Here is a 25,003-nt window from a genome sequence, read left to right as displayed (position 1 = left end):
CTGGGTTTGTGAACTTTTATGTTATCAACATTAGTTGGATCCACCTATGGTCTGTTATGACCATGGCTACTCATAAGAGACCCTCTTCATTTACTTTGCACAGGGGCCCACTGTTGGCTTTGTCCACCACTGAGTATAGAAGTACATATTCTGGGCTTCCAAAGATGGGCAATTTCAGTTTGCAGTTAAAGAGAACCCGAGGTGGGTTTGAAGAATATTATCTGCATACAGAGGCTGGATCTGCCTATACAGCCCAGCCTCTGTTGCTATCCCAAACCCCCCTAAGGTCCCCCTGCACTCTGCAATCCCTCATAAATCACAGCCATGCTGCTGACAAACAGCTTGTCAGAGCTGGCTGTGTTTATCTCTATAGTGTCAGTCTGCTGCTCTCCCCGCCTCCTGCAGAACTCCGGTCCCCGCCTGCATCCCTTCCCTCCCTGCTGATTGGAGGGAAGGGACGGGGGGCAGGGACCGGAGATATGCAGGAGGCGGGGGAGCAGCTGAGACTGACACTACAGATGTAAGCACAGCCTCACAGCACGGCTGTGATTTATGAGGGATTGCAGAGTGCAGGGGGACCTTAGTGGGGTTTGGGATAGCAACAGAGGCTGGGCTGTATAGGCAGATCCAGCCTCTGTATGCAGATAACATTCTTTAAACACAACTCGTGTTCTCTTTAAGAAATTCCTTGCAGGCAGTAAAAGAGCCATGTTTTTTTTTAGGGCAAGGCGTTACTGTGATCCAATCAGGCTCACCTGCATTGCACAGCAGTGCAAAGTCTACTTTCTTTATATAGTTATCTGTTTACCTTTACACTTATATTACGTGGCTGCAAGTGTGCTAGTGGGCGTACTGGTGTGTAGTTCGGCTGCAGACTCACAGAATAGGACACGCCGGCTGATCTGTGTGGTTAAAGTGTCTGAATCACAGGACCGTCTTCATACAATTACACATTCTCAGCAGGTAAGACCATTCACAAATGCTTTATTTCATCTGGGCAGGCAGCTGCTTGGCTGTAGTTTAAGTACACATGTCAGGGTCATGTAATGTCCTCTACATCTTGTAATCTTTATGGTGTTATGGTGGAAGGTTAGGCAGAGCTTTGAACAGCCTTGAACTGTTCTAGTAGAACATTATTATAACCCAGTCTATATTGTAGTTTAAGCTAGAGACTGGGTACCCAGGCTGGGTTACTGTCACCCTCAAGGATCAGGATTTGGTCTGGGCGGAGTGCTGTACAGACGTGTCACAAGCCAACATTGCTTCTGCCCTTGTGGGGCAAGATGAAGAACAGTATACTCGGGGGTCAATCGGGCATTCCTGTCACTAAAGATCTGGCCTTTTTGTGGGATCCTATACACTCACTAGTTTGTTCGCAGAGATGCTCCTTACACGCTGCCTTGGCTGAGTATCATTAGTCCCTAGGCTCTCAACACAGGGTACATTTACCCCAGGGGATACTTTACTTTTGCTCAGGAAGTACTTCAACTTGTTATAATCAGTCAATCTATTATATTAGTGATGAAAAAAAAAATATAAATCATATATAAATTATCCAGAATAAGTATTTATAGTTCATCAAAAGCATCAAAGGAAACTTTAACTTAAAGGAACCATCAAGGAACTTATGCTCCCCCGTACTACTTACTCAGGGCTTTCTCCAGCCCCTGGCAGCCGATATGTTCCTCACCGCAGCTCCGCTCTCCACTGCTGGCTCCCAGTCTCCGCCGGTGCCTCAGCAGGTGTCCTCTTCTGCGCCTGTGCGAGCACCACTGTCAATCACTTCCACGTGGTGTGGAGTGTACTGTGCAGGTGCAGAACTACTGAGCCTGCGCAGTACACTCTGGACCACATGGAGGTGATTGACAGTGGTGCTCGCACAGGCTTAGTAGAGGATGACCTGGAGGTCGTCCCGTGCACCATTGGGAAATGGAGGCCAGCGGAGCTGTAGCGAGGGACATAGCGGCTGCCAGGAGCTGGAGGAAGCCCTGAGTAAGTAGTATGGGGAGCATACGTTCCTTGATTGCTTCTTTACATAAAAGTGGCCAGTTCCTTACCTTGGGCTTCTTCCAACTCCCGTAAGTCTTCCAGGTCCCTTTGCCGTCAGCCTGCGCAGCTCGGTTCCCTGGTGTCATCCTCCGAATGCTGGATCCGCGGCCCTGTGCCTCCTCCAATGCGCTCCCGTAGCCCGGAACACTCTGTGCTTGCACAGTAAGCAAATATCGCAACTATACATGTGCAGAATGCACAGAAGATTTTGTCCGTCACTCAGGACCTGACCTAGTGTACTGAGAATGAAGCAATGTAATGATCCATGGGTTGCCAAAGTCAGCAGTATTTAATGATTTATGGGTTACATCAAATGGCTTCAAAAAAGCCTCCGTGCAAGTGGGAGGCCCTTGCTTATCCCCCCCCCCACACACACACAGGGCCGGATTTCTGGCAAGGCCACATAGGCCATGGCCTAGGGCACCAGAAATTTAGGGGTGGCTCAGTGAGGGGCAGTAAAGCTGATCTATGCAGCCATCCCTATCTACAAAGACAGCTTTATCCTTTGAACCCTCTGTCCTGTACTTGTGTCGTCCCTGCAAGACCTGTAAGCTCTATCCTGCAGGTACCCATCAGCCTAACTCTCATGGTGACACCATGGGTCCATCATTAACGAGATGGCAAACATAACAGAAAAGTTCAAAACATAACTTATAATCTATACACATATTACTAAAATAGTTATTGTCTGTGGCATCCAATGATGGAAAGTAAGTAGAATTCTCATTGGGGCACACAGAGATAACAACCATACAGACAGTATAGTTGGCCTTGGGCGGTAAAAAGTACAAATCCGGCCCTGACCACACACACACACACAAACACACAGCAGCAGTAGATTTATTAAAGATAAAAACTGTGTGGAGTGTAGCTATTCCCACTGCAGGAGAGACGTCAGTTGTGTCTTGAGGGATGGTACCCACTCAACCACAACTTAAACACAAACCAGCAAATACAAATGGGTGCACTAAATTTCAATTAAAGCATAGGCAACAGTGCTGCTCAGATACCCCTTTTCAAAATCCGAATTGAATTTGGATCCGTATACCTAGATATCCGGATCCGAATCGGATATCCGAATCCGAACTTTTTGGTATCCGAGTAGAATCGGATATCCGAACCCAATATTCGGGATATCCGGTCGGATTGGAATATCAGGATAGAAAACCGGAAGTGGCCTTTAAATTGCTTCCGAAAACAATCTCTCTCTCCCTCTCACTCTCTCTCTCTCGGACTATATGCCACCAAACTGAATTCTGACCTAAAACCCTTCTGCTTGGATATCAGAACTAAGTATCCAACCGGATATCCGGATTTCAGATAGAAATCCGAGTTAACTCGGATAATGCTATTCAGATTTTAACAGATATCTGGAATCTGAATCCAGATTCGGATAGCTGAAAAAGTTCGGATTATCTGGGTAGTTCGGATACCCGAATATTGGATGAGCAACACTGATAGGCAACACTGGTTCACCTACTGCTATGCACTTCATTGCAGCTGGACCAATAACATAACCTTCATAGAAGGGAAACATTGCTGAGGTAGTAAGGGTGATCATAAAGGCTGTGCCTATACATATATGCAGTGTTAGTGTCAGCTAGTGCTAGTTTCACTCTATACGAGTGTTGTCAGGACAAATTAACAGTGTACAGAAAATAGCAGAGCATCCCACCACCAACATAGCATTTCCTAGCAATACAGCCCCAGTCAGAGCCTTTCCGGGTCTCTTTGCCGTCAGCCTGAACAGCTCGGTTCCCCCTGGTATCACCCTCCGAATAGTGGATCCGCGGCCCCGTGCCTCCTCTAACACGCTCCCGTATCCCGGAACACAACTGTGCATGCGCAGACTGCTGCAGGAGCGCAATAGAGGAGGCGCACAGCCTGCGCCATGCATGCGCAGTGCCCAGACGGCTCGTCAGGGGGACAGTGAAGGGACACCGGAGGATCAGCGGAGCACGGAATCTTGGCAAGGAAGCAGGAGGACCTCAGGGGCCTGGAAGAAGCCCCAAGTAAGTAACTGGGCAATTTTTTTATTAGTCCCTTTAAGGAATGTCTGAAAAGCATTTATACTCTATTATAAAATACTTGGAATGATGTTACCCACACTATGAGCAGCAGCACAGGATCAGACACAGCTCTGGCATAGCAGCCTAGTGGAGAGCAGAGAAATAGCAGCAGCAGCACAGGATCAGACACAGCTCCGGCATAGCAGCCTAGTGGAGAGCAGAGAAATAGCAGCAGCAGCTCAGGATCAGACACAGCTCCGGCATAGCAGCCTAGTGGAGAGCAGAGAAATAGCAGCAGCACAGGATCAGACACAGCTCTGGCATAGCAGCCTAGTGGAGAGCAGAGAAATAGCAGCAGCAGCAGCACAGGATCAGACACAGCTCCGGCATAGCAGCCTAGTGGAGAGCAGAGAAATAGCAGCAGCAGCACAGGATCAGACACAGCTCCGGCATAGCAGCCTAGTGGAGAGCAGAGAAATAGCAGCAGCAGCAGCACAGGATCAGACACAGCTCCGGCATAGCAGCCTAGTGGAGAGCAGAGAAATAGCAGCAGCAGCTCAGGATCAGACACAGCTCTGGCATAGCAGCCTAGTGGAGAGCAGAGAAATAGCAGCAGCAGCACAGGATCAGACACAGCTCCGGCATAGCAGCCTAGTGGAGAGCAGAGAAATAGCAGCAGCAGCTCAGGATCAGACACAGCTCTGGCATAGCAGCCTAGTGGAGAGCAGAGAAATAGCAGCAGCAGCACAGGATCAGACACAGCTCCGGCATAGCAGCCTAGTGGAGAGCAGAGAAATAGCAGCAGCAGCAGCACAGGATCAGACACAGCTCCGGCATAGCAGCCTAGTGGAGAGCAGAGAAATAGCAGCAGCAGCAGCACAGGATCAGACACAGCTCTGGCATAGCAGCCTAGTGGAGAGCAGAGAAATAGCAGCAGCAGCACAGGATCAGACACAGCTCTGACATAGCAGCCTAGTGGAGAGCAGAGAAATAGCAGCAGCAGCAGCACAGGATCAGACACAGCTCTGACATAGCAGCCTAGTGGAGAGCAGAGAAATAGCAGCAGCAGCAGCACAGGATCAGACACAGCTCCAGCATAGCAGCCTAGTGGGGAGCAGAGAAATAGCAGCAGCACAGGATCAGACACAGCTCCGGCATAGCAGCCTAGTGGAGAGCAGAGAAATAGCAGCAGCACAGGATCAGACACAACTCTGGCATAGCAGCCTAGTGGAGAGCAGAGAAATAGCAGCAGCAGCGGCAGCAGCACAGGATCAGACACAGCTCCGGCATAGCAGCCTAGTGGAGAGCAGAGAAATAGCAGCAGCAGCAGCACAGGATCAGACACAGCTCCGGCATAGCAGCCTAGTGGAGAGCAGAGAAATAGCAGCAGCAGCAGCAGCAGCACAGGATCAGACACAGCTCTGGCATAGCAGCCTAGTGGAGAGCAGAGAAATAGCATCAGCAGCAGCACAGGATCAGACACAGCTCCAGCATAGCAGCCTAGTGGAGAGCAGAGAAATAGCAGCAGCAGCGGCAGCAGCACAGGATCAGACACAGCTCCGGCATAGCAGCCTAGTGGAGAGCAGAGAAATAGCAGCAGCAGCAGCACAGGATCAGACACAGCTCTGGCATAGCAGCCTAGTGGAGAGCAGAGAAATAGCAGCAGCAGCAGCACAGGATCAGACACAGCTCTGGCATAGCAGCCTAGTGGAGAGCAGAGAAATAGCAGCAGCAGCACAGGATCAGACACAGCTCCAGCATAGCAGCCTAGTGGAGAGCAGAGAAATAGCAGCAGCAGCAGCAGCAGCACAGGATCAGACACAGCTCTGGCATAGCAGCCTAGTGGAGAGCAGAGAAATAGCAGCAGCAGCACAGGATTAGACACAGCTCTGGCATAGCAGCCTAGTGGAGAGCAGAGAAATAGCAGCAGCAGCACAGGATCAGACACAGCTCCAGCATAGCAGCCTAGTGGAGAGCAGAGAAATAGCAGCAGCAGCACAGGATCAGACACAGCTCCGGCATAGCAGCCTAGTGGAGAGCAGAGAAATAGCAGCAGCAGCACAGGGTCAGTCACAGCTCCGGCATAGCAGCCTAGTGGAGAGCAGAGAAATAGCAGCAGCAGCACAGGATCAGACACAGCTCCAGCATAGCAGCCTAGTGGAGAGCAGAGAAATAGCAGCAGCACAGGATCAGACACAGCTCCGGCATAGCAGCCTAGTGGAGAGCAGAGAAATAGCAGCAGCAGCACAGGATCAGACACAGCTCCGGCATAGCAGCCTAGTGGAGAGCAGAGAAATAGCAGCAGCAGCACAGGATCAGACACAGCTCCGGCATAGCAGCCTAGTGGAGAGCAGAGAAATAGCAGCAGCAGCACAGGATCAGACACAGCTCCGGCATAGCAGCCTAGTGGAGAGCAGAGAAATAGCAGCAGCAGCACAGGATCAGACACAGCTCTGGCATAGCAGCCTAGTGGAGAGCAGAGAAATAGCAGCAGCAGCACAGGATCAGACACAGCTCCAGCATAGCAGCCTAGTGGAGAGCAGAGAAATAGCAGCAGCAGCACAGGATCAGACACAGCTCCAGCATAGCAGCCTAGTGGAGAGCAGAGAAATAGCAGCAGCAGCACAGGATCAGACACAGCTCCGGCATAGCAGCCTAGTGGAGAGCAGAGAAATAGCAGCAGCAGCAGCAGCAGCACAGGATCAGACACAGCTCCGGCATAGCAGCCTAGTGGAGAGCAGAGAAATAGCAGCAGCAGCAGCAGCACAGGATCAGACACAGCTCCGGCATAGCAGCCTAGTGGAGAGCAGAGAAATAGCAGCAGCAGCACAGGATCAGACACAGCTCCGGCATAGCAGCCTAGTGGAGAGCAGAGAAATAGCAGCAGCAGCAGCACAGGATCAGACACAGCTCCGGCATAGCAGCCTAGTGGAGAGCAGAGAAATAGCAGCAGCAGCACAGGATCAGACACAGCTCCAGCATAGCAGCCTAGTGGAGAGCAGAGAAATAGGAGCAGCAGCACAGGATCAGACACAGCTCCGGCATAGCAGCCTAGTGGAGAGCAGAGAAATAGCAGCAGCAGCACAGGATCAGACACAGCTCCGGCATAGCAGCCTAGTGGAGAGCAGAGAAATAGCAGCAGCAGCACAGTACAGGATCAGACACAGCTCAGACATAGCAGCCTAGTGGAGAGCAGAGAAATAGCAGCAGCAGCAGCACAGGATCAGTCACAGCTCCAGCATAGCAGCCTAGTGGAGAACAGAGAAATAGCAGCAGCAGCAGCACAGGATCAGACACAGCTCCGGCATAGCAGCCTAGTGGGGAGCAGAGAAATAGCAGCAGCACAGGATCAGACACAGCTCCGGCATAGCAGCCTAGTGGAGAGCAGAGAAATAGCAGCACAGAATCAGACACAGCTCTGGCATAGCAGCCTAGTGGAGAGCAGAGAAATAGCAGCAGCAACAGCAGCACAGGATCAGACACAGCTCTGGCATAGCAGCCTAGTGGAGAGCAGAGAAATAGCAGCAGCAGCACAGGATCAGACACAGCTCCAGCATAGCAGCCTAGTGGAGAGCAGAGAAATGGCAGCAGCAGCACAGGATCAGACACAGCTCTGGCATAGCAGCCTAGTGGAGAGCAGAGGAATAGCAGCAGCAGCACAGGATCAGACACAGCTCCAGCATAGCAGCCTAGTGGAGAGCAGAGAAATAGCAGCACAGGATCAGACACAGCTCCGGCATAGCAGCCTAGTGGAGAGCAGAGAAATAGCAGCACAGGATCAGACACAGCTCCGGCATAGCAGCCTAGTGGAGAGCAGAGAAATAGCAGCACAGGATCAGACACAGCTCTGGCATAGCAGCCTAGTGGAGAGCAGAGAAATAGCAGCAGCACAGCACAGGATCAGACACAGCTCCGGCATAGCAGCCTAGTGGAGAGCAGAGGAATAGCAGCAGCAGCACAGGATCAGACACAGCTCTGGCATAGCAGCCTAGTGGAGAGCAGAGAAATAGCAGCAGCAGCAGCACAGGATCAGACACAGCTCCGACATAGCAGCCTAGTGGAGAGAAGAGAAATAGCAGCAGCACAGGATCAGACACAGCTCCAGCATAGCAGCCTAGTGGAGAGCAGAGGAATAGCAGCAGCAGCACAGGATCAGACACAGCTCCGGCATAGCTGCCTAGTGGGGAGCAGAGAAATAGCAGCAGCAGCACAGGATCAGACACAGCTCCAGCATAGCAGCCTAGTGGAGAGAAGAGAAATAGCAGCAGCACAGGATCAGACACAGCTCCAGCATAGCAGCCTAGTGGAGAGCAGAGGAATAGCAGCAGCAGCACAGGATCAGACACAGCTCCGGCATAGCTGCCTAGTGGGGAGCTGAGAAATAGCAGCAGCAGCACAGGATCAGACACAGCTCCAGTATAGCAGCCTAGTGGAGAGCAGAGAAATAGCAGCAGTAGCACAGGATCAGACACAGCTCCAGTATAGCAGCCTAGTGGAGAGCAGAGAAATAGCAGCAGCACAGGATCAGACACAGCTCCAGCATAGCAGCCTAGTAGAGAGCAGAGAAATAGCAGCAGCAGCACAGGATCAGACACAGCTTCGGCATAGCAGTCTAGTGGAGAGCAGAGAAATAGCAGCAGCACAGGATCAGACACAGCTCCGGCATAGCAGCCTAGTGGAGAGCAGAGAAATAGCAGCAGCACAGGATCAGACACAGCTCCGGCATAGCAGCCTAGTGGAGAGCAGAGAAATAGCAGCAGCAGCACAGGATCAGACACAGCTCCAGCATAGCAGCCTAGTGGGGAGCAGAGAAATAGCAGCAGCAGCACAGGATCAGACACAGCTCCAGCATAGCAGCCTAGTGGAGAGCAGAGAAATAGGAGCAGCAGCACAGGATCAGACACAGCTCCGGCATAGCAGCCTAGTGGAGAGCAGAGAAATAGCAGCACAGGATCAGACACAGCTCCGGCATAGCAGCCTAGTGGAGAGCAGAGAAATAGCAGCAGCAGCACAGGATCAGACACAGCTCCGGCATAGCAGCCTAGTGGAGAGCAGAGAAATAGGAGCAGCAGCACAGGATCAGACACAGCTCCAGCATAGCAGCCTAGTGGAGAGCAGAGAAATAGCAGCACAGGATCAGACACAGCTCAGACATAGCAGCCTAGTGGAGAGCAGAGAAATAGCAGCAGCAGCACAGGATCAGACACAGCTCCGGCATAGCAGCCTAGTGGAGAGCAGAGAAATAGCAGCAGCAGCACAGGATCAGACACAGCTCCGGCATAGCAGCCTAGTGGAGAGCAGAGAAATAGCAGCAGCAGCACAGGATCAGACTCAGCTCTGGCATAGCAGCCTAGTGGAGAGCAGAGAAATAGCAGCAGCAGCACAGGATCAGACACAGCTCCAGCATAGCAGCCTAGTGGAGAGCAGAGAAATAGCAGCAGCACAGGATCAGACACAGCTCCGGCATAGCAGCCTAGTGGAGAGCAGAGAAATAGCAGCAGCAGCACAGGATCAGACACAGCTCCGGCATAGCAGCCTAGTGGAGAGCAGAGAAATAGCAGCAGCAGCACAGGATCAGACTCAGCTCTGGCATAGCAGCCTAGTGGAGAGCAGAGAAATAGCAGCAGCAGCACAGGATCAGACACAGCTCCAGCATAGCAGCCTAGTGGAGAGCAGAGAAATAGCAGCAGCACCGGATCAGACACAGCTCAGACATAGCAGCCTAGTGGGGAGCAGAGAAATAGCAGCAGCAGCAGCACGGGATCAGACACAGCTCCAGCATAGCAGCCTAGTGGAGAGCAGAGAAATAGCAGCACAGGATCAGACACAGCTCCAGCATAGCAGCCTAGTGGAGAGCAGAGGAATAGCAGCAGCAGCAGCACAGGATCAGACACAGCTCCAGCATAGCAGCCTAGTGGAGAGAAGAGAAATAGCAGCAGCAGCACAGGATCAGACACAGCTCTGACATAGCAGCCTAGTGGAGAGCAGAGGAATAGCAGCAGCAGCACAGGATCAGACACAGCTCCAGCATAGCAGCCTAGTGGAGAGCAGAGAAATAGCAGCAGCAGCAGCAGCAGCAGCACAGGATCAGACACAGCTCTGGCATAGCAGCCTAGTGGAGAGAAGAGAAATAGCAGCAGCAGCAGCACAGGATCAGACACAGCTCTGACATAGCAGCCTAGTGGAGAGCAGAGGAATAGCAGCAGCAGCACAGGATCAGACACAGCTCCAGCATAGCAGCCTAGTGGAGAGCAGAGAAATAGCAGCAGCAGCAGCAGCAGCAGCACAGGATCAGACACAGCTCTGGCATAGCAGCCTAGTGGAGAGCAGAGAAATAGCAGCAGCACAGAATCAGACACAGCTCCGACATAGCAGCCTAGTGGAGAGCAGAGAAATAGCAGCAGCACAGGATCAGACACAGCTCCAGCATAGCAGCCTAGTGGAGAGCAGAGAAATAGCTGCAGCTGCACAGGATCAGACACATCTCCGGCATAGCAGCCTAGCGGAGAGCAGAGAAATAGCAGCAGCACAGGATCAGACACAGCTCTGGCATAGCAGCCTAGGGGAGAGCAGAGAAATAGCTGCAGCAGCACAGGATCAGACACAGCTCCAGCATAGCAGCCTAGTGGAGAGCAGAGAAATAGCAGCAGCACAGGATCAGACACAGCTCTGGCATAGCAGCCTAGTGGAGAGCAGAGGAATAGCAGCAGCAGCAGCACAGGATCAGACACAGCTCTGACATAGCAGCCTAGTGGAGAGCAGAGGAATAGCAGCAGCAGCAGCACAGGATCAGACACAGCTCCAGCATAGCAGCCTAGTGGAGAGCAGAGAAATAGCAGCAGCACAGGATCAGACACAGCTCTGGCATAGCAGCCTAGTGGAGAGCAGAGGAATAGCAGCAGCAGCAGCACAGGATCAGACACAGCTCTGACATAGCAGCCTAGTGGAGAGCAGAGGAATAGCAGCAGCAGCGGCACAGGATCAGACACAGCTCCAGCTAGCAACCTAGTGGAGAGCAGAGAAATAGCAGCAGCAGCACAGGATCAGACACCGCTCCAGCATAGCAGCCTAGTGGAGAGCAGAGAAATAGCAGCAGCAGCAGCACAGGATCAGACACAGCTCTGGCATAGCAGCCTAGTGGAGAGCAGAGAAATAGCAGCAGCACAGGATCAGACACAGCACTGACATAGCAGCCTAGTGGTGAGCAGAGAAATAGCAGCAGCAGCACAGGATCAGACACATCTCTGGCATAGCAGCCTAGTGGAGAGCAGAGAAATAGCAGCAGCAGCAGCAGCAGCAGCACAGGATCAGACACAGCTCTGACATAGCAGCCTAGTGGAGAGCAGAGGAATAGCAGCAGCAGCACAGGATCAGACACAGCTCCAGCATAGCAGCCTAGTGGAGAGCAGAGAAATAGCAGCAGCAGCAGCACAGGATCAGACACAACTCTGGCATAGCAGCCTAGTGGAGAGCAGAGAAATAGCAGCAGCAGCACAGGATCAGACACAGCTCCGGCATAGCAGCCTAGTGGAGAGCAGAGAAATAGCAGCAGCAGCAGCACAGGATCAGACACAGCTCCGGCTTAGCAGCCTAGTGGAGAGCAGAGAAATAGCAGCAGCGGCACAGGATCAGACACATCTCCGGCATAGCAGCCTAGTGGAGAGCAGAGAAATAGCAGCAGCAGCACAGGATCAGACACAGCTCCAGCATAGCAGCCTAGTGAAGAGCAGAGAAATAGCAGCAGCACCGGATCAGACACAGCTCCGGCATAGCAGCCTAGTGGAGAGCAGAGAAACAGCAGCACAGGATCAGACACAGCTCTGGCATAGCAGCCTAGTGGTGAGCAGAGAAACAGCAGCAGCAGCACAGGATCAGACACAGCTCTGGCATAGCAGCCTAGTGGTGAGCAGAGAAATAGCAGCAGCAGCACAGGATCAGACACAGCTCTGGCATAGCAGCCTAGTGGAGAGCAGAGAAATAGCAGCAGCAGCACAGGATCAGACACAGCTCTGGCATAGCAGCCTAGTGGAGAGCAGAGGAATAGCAGCAGCAGCAGCAGCAGCACAGGATCAGACACAGCTCCAGCATAGCAGCCTAGTGGAGAGCAGAGAAATATCAGCAGCAGCACAGGATCAGACACAGCTCTGGCATAGCAGCCTAGTGGAGAGCAGAGAAATATCAGCAGCAGCACAGGATCAGACACAGCACTGACATAGCAGCCTAGTGGAGAGGAGAGGAATAGCAGCAGCAGCACAGGATCAGACACAGCTCTGGCATAGCAGCCTAGTGGAGAGCAGAGAAATAGCAGCAGCAGCACAGGATCAGACACAGCTCTGGCATAGCAGCCTAGTGGAGAGCAGAGAAATAGCAGCACAGGATCAGACACAGCTCCGGCATAGCAGCCTAGTGGAGAGCAGAGAAATAGCAGCAGCAGCACAGGATCAGACACAGCTCCAGCATAGCAGCCTAGTGGAGAGCAGAGAAATAGCAGCAGCAGCACAGGATCAGACACAGCTCCAGCATAGCAGCCTAGTGGAGAGCAGAGAAATAGCAGCAGCAGCAGCACAGGATCAGACACAGCTCCAGCATAGCAGCCTAGTGGAGAGCAGAGAAATAGCAGCAGCAGCAGCACAGGATCAGACACAGCTCTGGCATAGCAGCCTAGTGGAGAGCAGAGAAAAAGCAGCAGCAGCACAGGATCAGACACAGCTCCAGCATAGCAGCCTAGTGGAGAGCAGAGAAATAGCAGCAGCAGCAGCACAGGATCAGACACAGCTCCAGCATAGCAGCCTAGTGGAGAACAGAGAAATAGCAGCAACAGCACAGGATCAGACACAGCTCCAGCATAGCAGCCTAGTGGAGAGCAGAGAAATAGCAGCAGCAGCAGCACGGGATCAGACACAGCTCCAGCAGAGCAGCCTAGTGGAGAGCAGAGAAATATCAGCACAGGATCAGACACAGCTCCGGCATAGCAGCCTAGTGGAGAGCAGAGAAATAGCAGCAGCAGCACAGGATCAGACACAGCTCTGACATAGCAGCCTAGTGGAGAGCAGAGAAATAGCAGCAGCAGCAGCACAGGATCAGACACAGCTCCGGCATAGCAGCCTAGTGGAGAGCAGAGAAATAGCAGCAGCACAGGATCAGACACAGCTCTGGCATAGCAGCCTAGTGGAGAGCAGAGAAATAGCAGCACAGGATCAGACACAGCTCTGGCATAGCAGCCTAGTGGAGAGCAGAGAAATAGCAGTACAGGATCAGACACAGCTCCGGCATAGCAGCCTAGTGGAGAGCAGAGAAATAGCAGCAGCAGCACAGGATCAGACACAGCTCTGACATAGCAGCCTAGTGGGGAGCAGAGAAATAGCAGAAGCAGCACAGGATCAGACACAGCTCCAGCATAGCAGCCTAGTGGAGAGCAGAGAAATAGCAGCAGCAGCACAGGATCAGACACAGCTCCAGCATAGCAGCCTAGTGGAGAGCAGAGAAATAGCAGCAGCAGCAGCACAGGATCAGACACAGCTCCAGCATAGCAGCCTAGTGGAGAGCAGAGAAATAGCAGCAGCAGCACAGGATCAGACACAGCTCCAGCATAGCAGCCTAGTGGAGAGCAGAGAAATAGCAGCAGCAGCAGCACGGGATCAGACACAGCTCCAGCATAGCAGCCTAGTGGAGAGCAGAGAAATATCAGCACAGGATCAGACACAGCTCCGGCATAGCAGCCTAGTGGAGAGCAGAGAAATAGCAGCAGCAGCACAGGATCAGACACAGCTCTGACATAGCAGCCTAGTGGAGAGCAGAGAAATAGCAGCAGCAGCAGCACAGGATCAGACACAGCTCCGGCATAGCAGCCTAGTGGAGAGCAGAGAAATAGCAGCAGCAGCACAGGATCAGACACAGCTCTGGCATAGCAGCCTAGTGGAGAGCAGAGAAATAGCAGCACAGGATCAGACACAGCTCCGGCATAGCAGCCTAGTGGAGAGCAGAGAAATAGCAGCAGCAGCACAGGATCAGACACAGCTCTGACATAGCAGCCTAGTGGAGAGCAGAGAAATAGCAGCAGCAGCACAGGATCAGACACAGCTCCAGCATAGCAGCCTAGTGGAGAGCAGAGAAATAGCAGCAGCAGCACAGGATCAGACACAGCTCCGGCATAGCAGCCTAGTGGAGAGCAGAGAAATAGCAGCAGCAGCACAGGATCAGACACAGCTCCAGCATAGCAGCCTAGTGGAGAGCAGAGAAATAGCAGCAGCAGCACAGGATCAGACACAGCTCCAGCATAGCAGCCTAGTGGAGAGCAGAGAAATAGCAGCAGCAGCACAGGATCAGACACAGCTCCAGCATAGCAGCCTAGTGGAGAGCAGAGAAATAGCAGGAGCAGTAGCACGGGATCAGACACAGCTCTGACATAGCAGCCTAGTGGAGAGCAGAGAAATAGCAGCAGCAGCACAGTACAGGATCAGACACAGCTCAGACATAGCAGCCTAGTGGAGAGCAGAGAAATAGCAGCAGCAGCAGCACGGGATCAGACACAGCTCTGGCATAGCAGCCTAGTGGAGAGCAGAGAAATAGCAGCAGCACAGGATCAGACACAGCTCCAGCATAGCAGCCTAGTGGAGAGCAGAGAAATAGCAGCAGCGGCACAGGATCAGACACAGCTTCAGCATAGCAGCCTAGTGGAGAGCAGAGAAATAGCAGCAGCACCGGATCAGACACAGCTCCAGCATAGCAGCCTAGTGGAGAGCAGAGAAATAGCAGCAGCAGCAGCACGGGATCAGACACAGCTCTGGCATAGCAGCCTAGTGGAGAGCAGAGAAATAGCAGCACAGGATCAGACACAGCTCCAGCATAGCAGCCTAGTGGAGAGCAGAGAAATAGCAGCACAGGATCAGACACAGCTCCAGCATAGCAGCCTAGTGGAGAGCAGAGAAATAGCAGCAGCACAGCACAGGATCAGACACAGCTCCAGCATAGCAGCCTAGTGGAGAGCAGAGGAATAGCAGCAGCAGCACAGGATCAGACACAGCTCCAGCATAGCAGCCTAGTGGAGAGCAGAGGAATAGCAGCAGCAGCACAGGATCAGACACAGCTCCAGCATAGCAGCCTAGTGGAGAGAAGAGAAATAGCAGCAGCAGCACAGGATCAGACACAGCTCTGACATAGCAGCCTAGTGGGGAGCAGAGAAATAGCAGCAGCAGCAGCACAGGATCAGACACAGCTCCAGCATAGCAGCCTAGTGGAGAGCAGAGAAATAGCAGCAGCACAGGATCAGACACAGCTCTGACATAGCAGCCTAGTGGAGAGCAGAGAAATAGCAGCAGCAGCACAGGATCAGACACAGCTCCAGCATAGCAGCCTAGTGGAGAGCAGAGAAATAGCAGCAGCAGCAGCACAGGATCAGACACAGCTCTGGCATAGCAGCCTAGTGGAGAGCAGAGAAATATCAGCACAGGATCAGACACAGCTCTGACATAGCAGCCTAGTGGAGAGCAGAGGAATAGCAGCAGCAGCAGCAGCACAGGATCAGACACAGCTCCAGCATAGCAGCCTAGTGGAGAGGAGAGGAATAGCAGCAGCAGCACATGATCAGACACAGCTCTGGCATAGCAGCCTAGGGGAGAGCAGAGAAATAGCAGCACAGGATCAGACACAGCTCTGGCATAGCAGCCTAGTGGAGAGCAGAGAAATAGCAGCACAGGATCAGACACAGCTCCGGCATAGCAGCCTAGTGGAGAGCAGAGAAATAGCAGCAGCAGCACAGGATCAGACACAGCTCCAGCATAGCAGCCTAGTGGAGAGCAGAGAAATAGCAGCAGCAGCACAGGATCAGACACAGCTCCAGCATAGCAGCCTAGTGGAGAGCAGAGAAATAGCAGCAGCAGCACAGGATCAGACACAGCTCCAGCATAGCAGCCTAGTGGAGAGCAAAGAAATAGCAGCAGCAGCAGCAGCACAGGATCAGACACAGCTCCGACATAGCAGCCTAGTGGAGAGCAGAGAAATAGCAGCAGCAGCACAGGATCAGACACAGCTCCGGCATAGCAGCCTAGTGGAGAGCAGAGAAATAGCAGCAGCAGCACAGGATCAGACTCAGCTCTGACATAGCAGCCTAGTGGAGAGCAGAGGAATAGCAGCAGCAGCAGCAGCACAGGATCAGACACAGCTCCAGCATAGCAGCCTAGTGGAGAGCAGAGAAATATCAGCACAGGATCAGACACAGCTCTGACATAGCAGCCTAGTGGAGAGCAGAGAAATAGCAGCAGCAGCAGCACAGGATCAGACACAGCTCCAGCATAGCAGCCTAGTGGAGAGCAGAGAAATAGCAGCAGCACAGGATCAGACACAGCTCCGGCATAGCAGCCTAGTGGAGAGCAGAGAAATAGCAGCAGCAGCAGCGCAGGATCAGACACAGCTCTGACATAGCAGCCTAGTGGAGAGCAGAGAAAAAGCAGCAGCAGCAGCACAGGATCAGACACAGCTCCAGCATAGCAGCCTAGTGGAGAGCAGAGAAATAGCAGCAGCACAGGATCAGACACAGCTCCGGCATAGCAGCCTAGTGGAGAGCAGAGAAATAGCAGCAGCAGCAGCGCAGGATCAGACACAGCTCTGACATAGCAGCCTAGTGGAGAGCAGAGAAATAGCAGCAGCTCAGGATCAGACACAGCTCCGGCATAGCAGCCTAGTGGAGAGCAGAGAAATAGCAGCAGCAGCAGCGCAGGATCAGACACAGCTCTGACATAGCAGCCTAGTGGAGAGCAGAGAAATAGCAGCAGCAGCAGCACGGGATCAGACACAGCTCCAGCATAGCAGCCTAGTGGAGAGCAGAGAAATAGCAGCAGCAGCAGCACAGGATCAGACACAGCTCTGGCATAGCAGCCTAGTGGAGAGCAGAGAAATAGCAGCACAGGATCAGCCACAGCTCCAGCATAGCAGCCTAGTGGAGAGCAGAGAAATAGCAGCAGCAGCAGCGCAGGATCAGACACAGCTCTGACATAGCAGCCTAGTGGAGAGCAGAGAAATAGCAGCAGCAGCAGCACGGGATCAGACACAGCTCCAGCATAGCAGCCTAGTGGAGAGCAGAGAAATAGCAGCAGCAGCAGCACAGGATCAGACACAGCTCTGGCATAGCAGCCTAGTGGAGAGCAGAGAAATAGCAGCAGCAGCACAGGATCAGACACAGCTCCAGCATAGCAGCCTAGTGGAGAGCAGAGAAATATCAGCACAGGATCAGACACAGCTCTGACATAGCAGCCTAGTGGAGAGCAGAGAAATAGCAGCAGCAGCAGCACAGGATCAGACACAGCTCCAGCATAGCAGCCTAGTGGAGAGCAGAGAAATAGCAGCAGCACAGGATCAGACACAGCTCCGGCATAGCAGCCTAGTGGAGAGCAGAGAAATAGCAGCAGCAGCAGCGCAGGATCAGACACAGCTCTGACATAGCAGCCTAGTGGAGAGCAGAGAAATAGCAGCAGCAGCAGCACAGGATCAGACACAGCTCCGGCTTAGCAGCCTAGTGGAGAGCAGAGAAATAGCAGCAGCGGCACAGGATCAGACACATCTCCGGCATAGCAGCCTAGTGGAGAGCAGAGAAATAGCAGCAGCAGCAGCAGCAGCACAGGATCAGACACAGCTCTGGCATAGCAGCCTAGTGGAGAGCAGAGGAATAGCAGCAGCAGCAGCAGCAGCACAGGATCAGACACAGCTCTGGCATAGCAGCCTAGTGGAGAGCAGAGAAATAGCAGCAGCAGCACAGGATCAGACACAGCTCCAGCATAGCAGCCTAGTGGAGAGCAGAGAAATATCAGCACAGGATCAGACACAGCTCCGGCATAGCAGCCTAGTGGAGAGCAGAGAAATAGCAGCAGCGGCACAGGATCAGACACAGCTCTGGCATAGCAGCCTAGTGGAGAGCAGAGAAATAGCAGCACAGGATCAGACACAGCTCCGGCATAGCAGCCTAGTGGAGAGCAGAGAAATAGCAGCAGCAGCACAGGATCAGACACAGCTCCAGCATAGCAGCCTAGTGGAGAGCAGAGAAATAGCAGCAGCAGCACAGGATCAGACACAGCTCCAGCATAGCAGCCTAGTGGAGAGCAGAGAAATAGCAGCAGCAGCACAGGATCAGACACAGCTCCAGCATAGCAGCCTAGTGGAGAGCAGAGAAATAGCAGCAGCAGCACAGGATCAGACACAGCTCCGGCATAGCAGCCTAGTGGAGAGCAGAGAAATATCAGCACAGGATCAGACACAGCTCCGGCATAGCAGCCTAGTGGAGAGCAGAGAAATAGCAGCAGCAGCAGAGGATCAGACACAGCTCTGACATAGCAGCCTAGTGGAGAGCAGAGAAATAGCAGCAGCAGCAGCACAGGATCAGACACAGCTCCGGCATAGCAGCCTAGTGGAGAGCAGAGAAATAGCAGCAGCAGCACAGGATCAGACACAGCTCCAGCATAGCAGCCTAGTGGAGAGCAGAGAAATAGCAGCAGCAGCAGCACGGGATCAGACACAGCTCTGGCATAGCAGCCTAGTGGAGAGCAGAGAAATAGCAGCAGCAGCAGCACAGGATCAGACACAGCTCCAGCATAGCAGCCTAGTGGAGAGCAGATAAATAGCAGCAGCAGCACAGGATCAGACACAGCTCTGGCATAGCAGCCTAGTGGAGAGCAGAGAAATAGCAGCACAGGATCAGACACAGCTCTGGCATAGCAGCCTAGTGGAGAGCAGAGAAATAGCAGCAGCAGCAGCACAGGATCAGACACAGCTCTGGCATAGCAGCCTAGTGGAGAGCAGAGAAATAGCAGCACAGGATCAGACACATCTCTGACATAGCAGCCTAGTGGAGAGGAGAGGAATAGCAGCAGCAGCACAGGATCAGACACAGCTCCGGCATAGCAGCCTAGTGGAGAGCAGAGAAATAGCAGCAGCAGCACAGGATCAGACACAGCTCTGGCATAGCAGCCTAGTGGAGAGCAGAGAAATAGCAGCACAGGATCAGACACAGCTCCGGCATAGCAGCCTAGTGGAGAGCAGAGAAATAGCAGCAGCAGCACAGGATCAGACACAGCTCCAGCATAGCAGCCTAGTGGAGAGCAGAGAAATAGCAGCAGCAGCACAGGATCAGACACAGCTCCAGCATAGCAGCCTAGTGGAGAGCAGAGAAATAGCAGCAGCAGCACAGTACAGGATCAGACACAGCTCAGACATAGCAGCCTAGTGGAGAGCAGAGAAATAGCAGCAGCAGCACAGGATCAGACTCAGCTCTGGCATAGCAGCCTAGTGGAGAGAAGAGAAATAGCAGCAGCACAGGATCAGACACAGCTCCGGCATAGCAGCCTAGTGGAGAGCAGAGAAATAGCAGCAGCAGCACAGGATCAGACACAGCTCCGGCATAGCAGCCTAGTGGAGAGCAGAGAAATAGCAGCAGCAGCAGCGCAGGATCAGACACAGCTCCAGCATAGCAGCCTAGTGGGGAGCAGAGAAATAGCAGCAGCAGCACAGGATCAGACACAGCTCCAGCATAGCAGCCTAGTGGAGAGCAGAGAAATAGCAGCAGCAGCACAGGATCAGACACAGCTCCAGCATAGCAGCCTAGTGGAGAGCAGAGAAATAGCAGCAGCGGCACAGGATCAGACACAGCTCCAGCATAGCAGCCTAGTGGAGAGCAGAGAAATAGCAGCAGCACCGGATCAGACACAGCTCAGACATAGCAGCCTAGTGGGGAGCAGAGAAATAGCAGCAGCAGCAGCACGGGATCAGACACAGCTCTGGCATAGCAGCCTAGTGGAGAGCAGAGAAATAGCAGCACAGTATCAGACACAGCTCCAGCATAGCAGCCTAGTGGAGAGCAGAGAAATAGCAGCAGCACAGCACAGGATCAGACACAGCTCCAGCATAGCAGCCTAGTGGAGAGCAGAGGAATAGCAGCAGCAGCACAGGATCAGACACAGCTCCAGCATAGCAGCCTAGTGGAGAGAAGAGAAATAGCAGCAGCAGCACAGGATCAGACACAGCTCTGACATAGCAGCCTAGTGGGGAGCAGAGAAATAGCAGCAGCAGCAGCACAGGATCAGACACAGCTCTGACATAGCAGCCTAGTGGAGAGCAGAGAAATAGCAGCAGCAGCACAGGATCAGACACAGCTCCAGCATAGCAGCCTAGTGGAGAGCAGAGAAATAGCAGCAGCAGCAGCACAGGATCAGACACAGCTCTGGCATAGCAGCCTAGTGGAGAGCAGAGAAATATCAGCACAGGATCAGACACAGCTCTGACATAGCAGCCTAGTGGAGAGCAGAGGAATAGCAGCAGCAGCAGCAGCACAGGATCAGACACAGCTCCAGCATAGCAGCCTAGTGGAGAGGAGAGGAATAGCAGCAGCAGCACATGATCAGACACAGCTCTGGCATAGCAGCCTAGGGGAGAGCAGAGAAATAGCAGCACAGGATCAGACACAGCTCTGGCATAGCAGCCTAGTGGAGAGCAGAGAAATAGCAGCACAGGATCAGACACAGCTCCGGCATAGCAGCCTAGTGGAGAGCAGAGAAATAGCAGCAGCAGCACAGGATCAGACACAGCTCCAGCATAGCAGCCTAGTGGAGAGCAGAGAAATAGCAGCAGCAGCACAGGATCAGACACAGCTCTGGCATAGCAGCCTAGTGGAGAGCAGAGAAATAGCAGCAGCAGCAGCACAGGATCAGACACAGCTCCGACATAGCAGCCTAGTGGAGAGCAGAGAAATAGCAGCAGCAGCACAGGATCAGACACAGCTCCGGCATAGCAGCCTAGTGGAGAGCAGAGAAATAGCAGCAGCAGCACAGGATCAGACTCAGCTCTGACATAGCAGCCTAGTGGAGAGCAGAGGAATAGCAGCAGCAGCAGCAGCACAGGATCAGACACAGCTCCAGTATAGCAGCCTAGTGGAGAGCAGAGAAATATCAGCACAGGATCAGACACAGCTCTGACATAGCAGCCTAGTGGAGAGCAGAGAAATAGCAGCAGCAGCAGCACAGGATCAGACACAGCTCCAGCATAGCAGCCTAGTGGAGAGCAGAGAAATAGCAGCAGCACAGGATCAGACACAGCTCCGGCATAGCAGCCTAGTGGAGAGCAGAGAAATAGCAGCAGCAGCAGCGCAGGATCAGACACAGCTCTGACATAGCAGCCTAGTGGAGAGCAGAGAAATAGCAGCAGCAGCAGCACAGGATCAGACACAGCTCCAGCATAGCAGCCTAGTGGAGAGCAGAGAAATAGCAGCAGCACAGGATCAGACACAGCTCCGGCATAGCAGCCTAGTGGAGAGCAGAGAAATAGCAGCAGCAGCAGCGCAGGATCAGACACAGCTCTGACATAGCAGCCTAGTGGAGAGCAGAGAAATAGCAGCAGCTCAGGATCAGACACAGCTCCGGCATAGCAGCCTAGTGGAGAGCAGAGAAATAGCAGCAGCAGCAGCGCAGGATCAGACACAGCTCTGACATAGCAGCCTAGTGGAGAGCAGAGAAATAGCAGCAGCAGCAGCACGGGATCAGACACAGCTCCAGCATAGCAGCCTAGTGGAGAGCAGAGAAATAGCAGCAGCAGCAGCACAGGATCAGACACAGCTCTGGCATAGCAGCCTAGTGGAGAGCAGAGAAATAGCAGCACAGGATCAGACACAGCTCCAGCATAGCAGCCTAGTGGAGAGCAGAGAAATAGCAGCAGCAGCAGCGCAGGATCAGACACAGCTCTGACATAGCAGCCTAGTGGAGAGCAGAGAAATAGCAGCAGCAGCAGCACGGGATCAGACACAGCTCCAGCATAGCAGCCTAGTGGAGAGCAGAGAAATAGCAGCAGCAGCAGCACAGGATCAGACACAGCTCTGGCATAGCAGCCTAGTGGAGAGCAGAGAAATAGCAGCAGCAGCACAGGATCAGACACAGCTCCAGCATAGCAGCCTAGTGGAGAGCAGAGAAATATCAGCACAGGATCAGACACAGCTCTGACATAGCAGCCTAGTGGAGAGCAGAGAAATAGCAGCAGCAGCAGCACAGGATCAGACACAGCTCCAGCATAGCAGCCTAGTGGAGAGCAGAGAAATAGCAGCAGCACAGGATCAGACACAGCTCCGGCATAGCAGCCTAGTGGAGAGCAGAGAAATAGCAGCAGCAGCAGCGCAGGATCAGACACAGCTCTGACATAGCAGCCTAGTGGAGAGCAGAGAAATAGCAGCAGCAGCAGCACAGGATCAGACACAGCTCCGGCTTAGCAGCCTAGTGGAGAGCAGAGAAATAGCAGCAGCGGCACAGGATCAGACACATCTCCGGCATAGCAGCCTAGTGGAGAGCAGAGAAATAGCAGCAGCAGCAGCAGCAGCACAGGATCAGACACAGCTCTGGCATAGCAGCCTAGTGGAGAGCAGAGGAATAGCAGCAGCAGCAGCAGCACAGGATCAGACACAGCTCTGGCATAGCAGCCTAGTGGAGAGCAGAGAAATAGCAGCAGCAGCACAGGATCAGACACAGCTCCAGCATAGCAGCCTAGTGGAGAGCAGAGAAATATCAGCACAGGATCAGACACAGCTCCGGCATAGCAGCCTAGTGGAGAGCAGAGAAATAGCAGCAGCGGCACAGGATCAGACACAGCTCTGGCATAGCAGCCTAGTGGAGAGCAGAGAAATAGCAGCACAGGATCAGACACAGCTCCGGCATAGCAGCCTAGTGGAGAGCAGAGAAATAGCAGCAGCAGCACAGGATCAGACACAGCTCCAGCATAGCAGCCTAGTGGAGAGCAGAGAAATAGCAGCAGCAGCACAGGATCAGACACAGCTCCAGCATAGCAGCCTAGTGGAGAGCAGAGAAATAGCAGCAGCAGCACAGGATCAGACACAGCTCCAGCATAGCAGCCTAGTGGAGAGCAGAGAAATAGCAGCAGCAGCACAGGATCAGACACAGCTCCGGCATAGCAGCCTAGTGGAGAGCAGAGAAATATCAGCACAGGATCAGACACAGCTCCGGCATAGCAGCCTAGTGGAGAGCAGAGAAATAGCAGCAGCAGCAGAGGATCAGACACAGCTCTGACATAGCAGCCTAGTGGAGAGCAGAGAAATAGCAGCAGCAGCAGCACAGGATCAGACACAGCTCCGGCATAGCAGCCTAGTGGAGAGCAGAGAAATAGCAGCAGCAGCACAGGATCAGACACAGCTCCAGCATAGCAGCCTAGTGGAGAGCAGAGAAATAGCAGCAGCAGCAGCACGGGATCAGACACAGCTCTGGCATAGCAGCCTAGTGGAGAGCAGAGAAATAGCAGCAGCAGCAGCACAGGATCAGACACAGCTCCAGCATAGCAGCCTAGTGGAGAGCAGAGAAATAGCAGCAGCAGCACAGGATCAGACACAGCTCTGGCATAGCATCCTAGTGGAGAGCAGAGAAATAGCAGCACAGGATCAGACACAGCTCTGGCATAGCAGCCTAGTGGAGAGCAGAGAAATAGCAGCAGCAGCAGCACAGGATCAGACACAGCTCTGGCATAGCAGCCTAGTGGAGAGCAGAGAAATAGCAGCACAGGATCAGACACATCTCTGACATAGCAGCCTAGTGGAGAGGAGAGGAATAGCAGCAGCAGCACAGGATCAGACACAGCTCCGGCATAGCAGCCTAGTGGAGAGCAGAGAAATAGCAGCAGCAGCACAGGATCAGACACAGCTCTGGCATAGCAGCCTAGTGGAGAGCAGAGAAATAGCAGCACAGGATCAGACACAGCTCCGGCATAGCAGCCTAGTGGAGAGCAGAGAAATAGCAGCAGCAGCACAGGATCAGACACAGCTCCAGCATAGCAGCCTAGTGGAGAGCAGAGAAATAGCAGCAGCAGCACAGGATCAGACACAGCTCCAGCATAGCAGCCTAGTGGAGAGCAGAGAAATAGCAGCAGCAGCACAGTACAGGATCAGACACAGCTCAGACATAGCAGCCTAGTGGAGAGCAGAGAAATAGCAGCAGCAGCACAGGATCAGACTCAGCTCTGGCATAGCAGCCTAGTGGAGAGAAGAGAAATAGCAGCAGCACAGGATCAGACACAGCTCCGGCATAGCAGCCTAGTGGAGAGCAGAGAAATAGCAGCAGCAGCACAGGATCAGACACAGCTCCGGCATAGCAGCCTAGTGGAGAGCAGAGAAATAGCAGCAGCAGCAGCGCAGGATCAGACACAGCTCCAGCATAGCAGCCTAGTGGGGAGCAGAGAAATAGCAGCAGCAGCACAGGATCAGACACAGCTCCAGCATAGCAGCCTAGTGGAGAGCAGAGAAATAGCAGCAGCAGCACAGGATCAGACACAGCTCCAGCATAGCAGCCTAGTGGAGAGCAGAGAAATAGCAGCAGCACCGGATCAGACACAGCTCAGACATAGCAGCCTAGTGGGGAGCAGAGAAATAGCAGCAGCAGCAGCACGGGATCAGACACAGCTCTGGCATAGCAGCCTAGTGGAGAGCAGAGAAATAGCAGCACAGTATCAGACACAGCTCCAGCATAGCAGCCTAGTGGAGAGCAGAGAAATAGCAGCAGCACAGCACAGGATCAGACACAGCTCCAGCATAGCAGCCTAGTGGAGAGCAGAGGAATAGCAGCAGCAGCACAGGATCAGACACAGCTCCAGCATAGCAGCCTAGTGGAGAGAAGAGAAATAGCAGCAGCAGCACAGGATCAGACACAGCTCTGACATAGCAGCCTAGTGGGGAGCAGAGAAATAGCAGCAGCAGCAGCACAGGATCAGACACAGCTCCAGCATAGCAGCCTAGTGGAGAGCAGAGAAATAGCAGCAGCACAGGATCAGACACAGCTCTGACATAGCAGCCTAGTGGAGAGCAGAGGAATAGCAGCAGCAGCACAGGATCAGACACAGCTCCAGCATAGCAGCCTAGTGGAGAGCAGAGAAATAGCAGCAGCAGCAGCACAGGATCAGACACAGCTCTGGCATAGCAGCCT

At 53.2% G+C, this 25,003-nt stretch overlaps 1 protein-coding gene across 1 annotated transcript in view; it reads left to right on the top strand.

The window, feature by feature from the left end:
- The first annotated feature begins 875 nt into the window (after positions 1 to 875).
- LOC137525338 (uncharacterized) overlaps positions 876 to 25,003 on the top strand; it is a 92,491-nt gene continuing 68,363 nt past the window's right edge. Inside the window, exon 1 of the mRNA XM_068246391.1 lies at positions 876 to 963. The gene's annotated coding sequence lies outside the window, so the exon portion shown is untranslated. The remainder of the gene's footprint in view (positions 964 to 25,003) is intronic.

This window comes from Hyperolius riggenbachi, chromosome 7 (genome assembly GCF_040937935.1).
Source record: "Hyperolius riggenbachi isolate aHypRig1 chromosome 7, aHypRig1.pri, whole genome shotgun sequence".
NCBI classification, from domain to species: domain Eukaryota; kingdom Metazoa; phylum Chordata; class Amphibia; order Anura; family Hyperoliidae; genus Hyperolius; species Hyperolius riggenbachi.
Note: the sequence above shows the minus strand (reverse complement) of the source record. Positions and strands in the feature narration are given on the sequence as shown.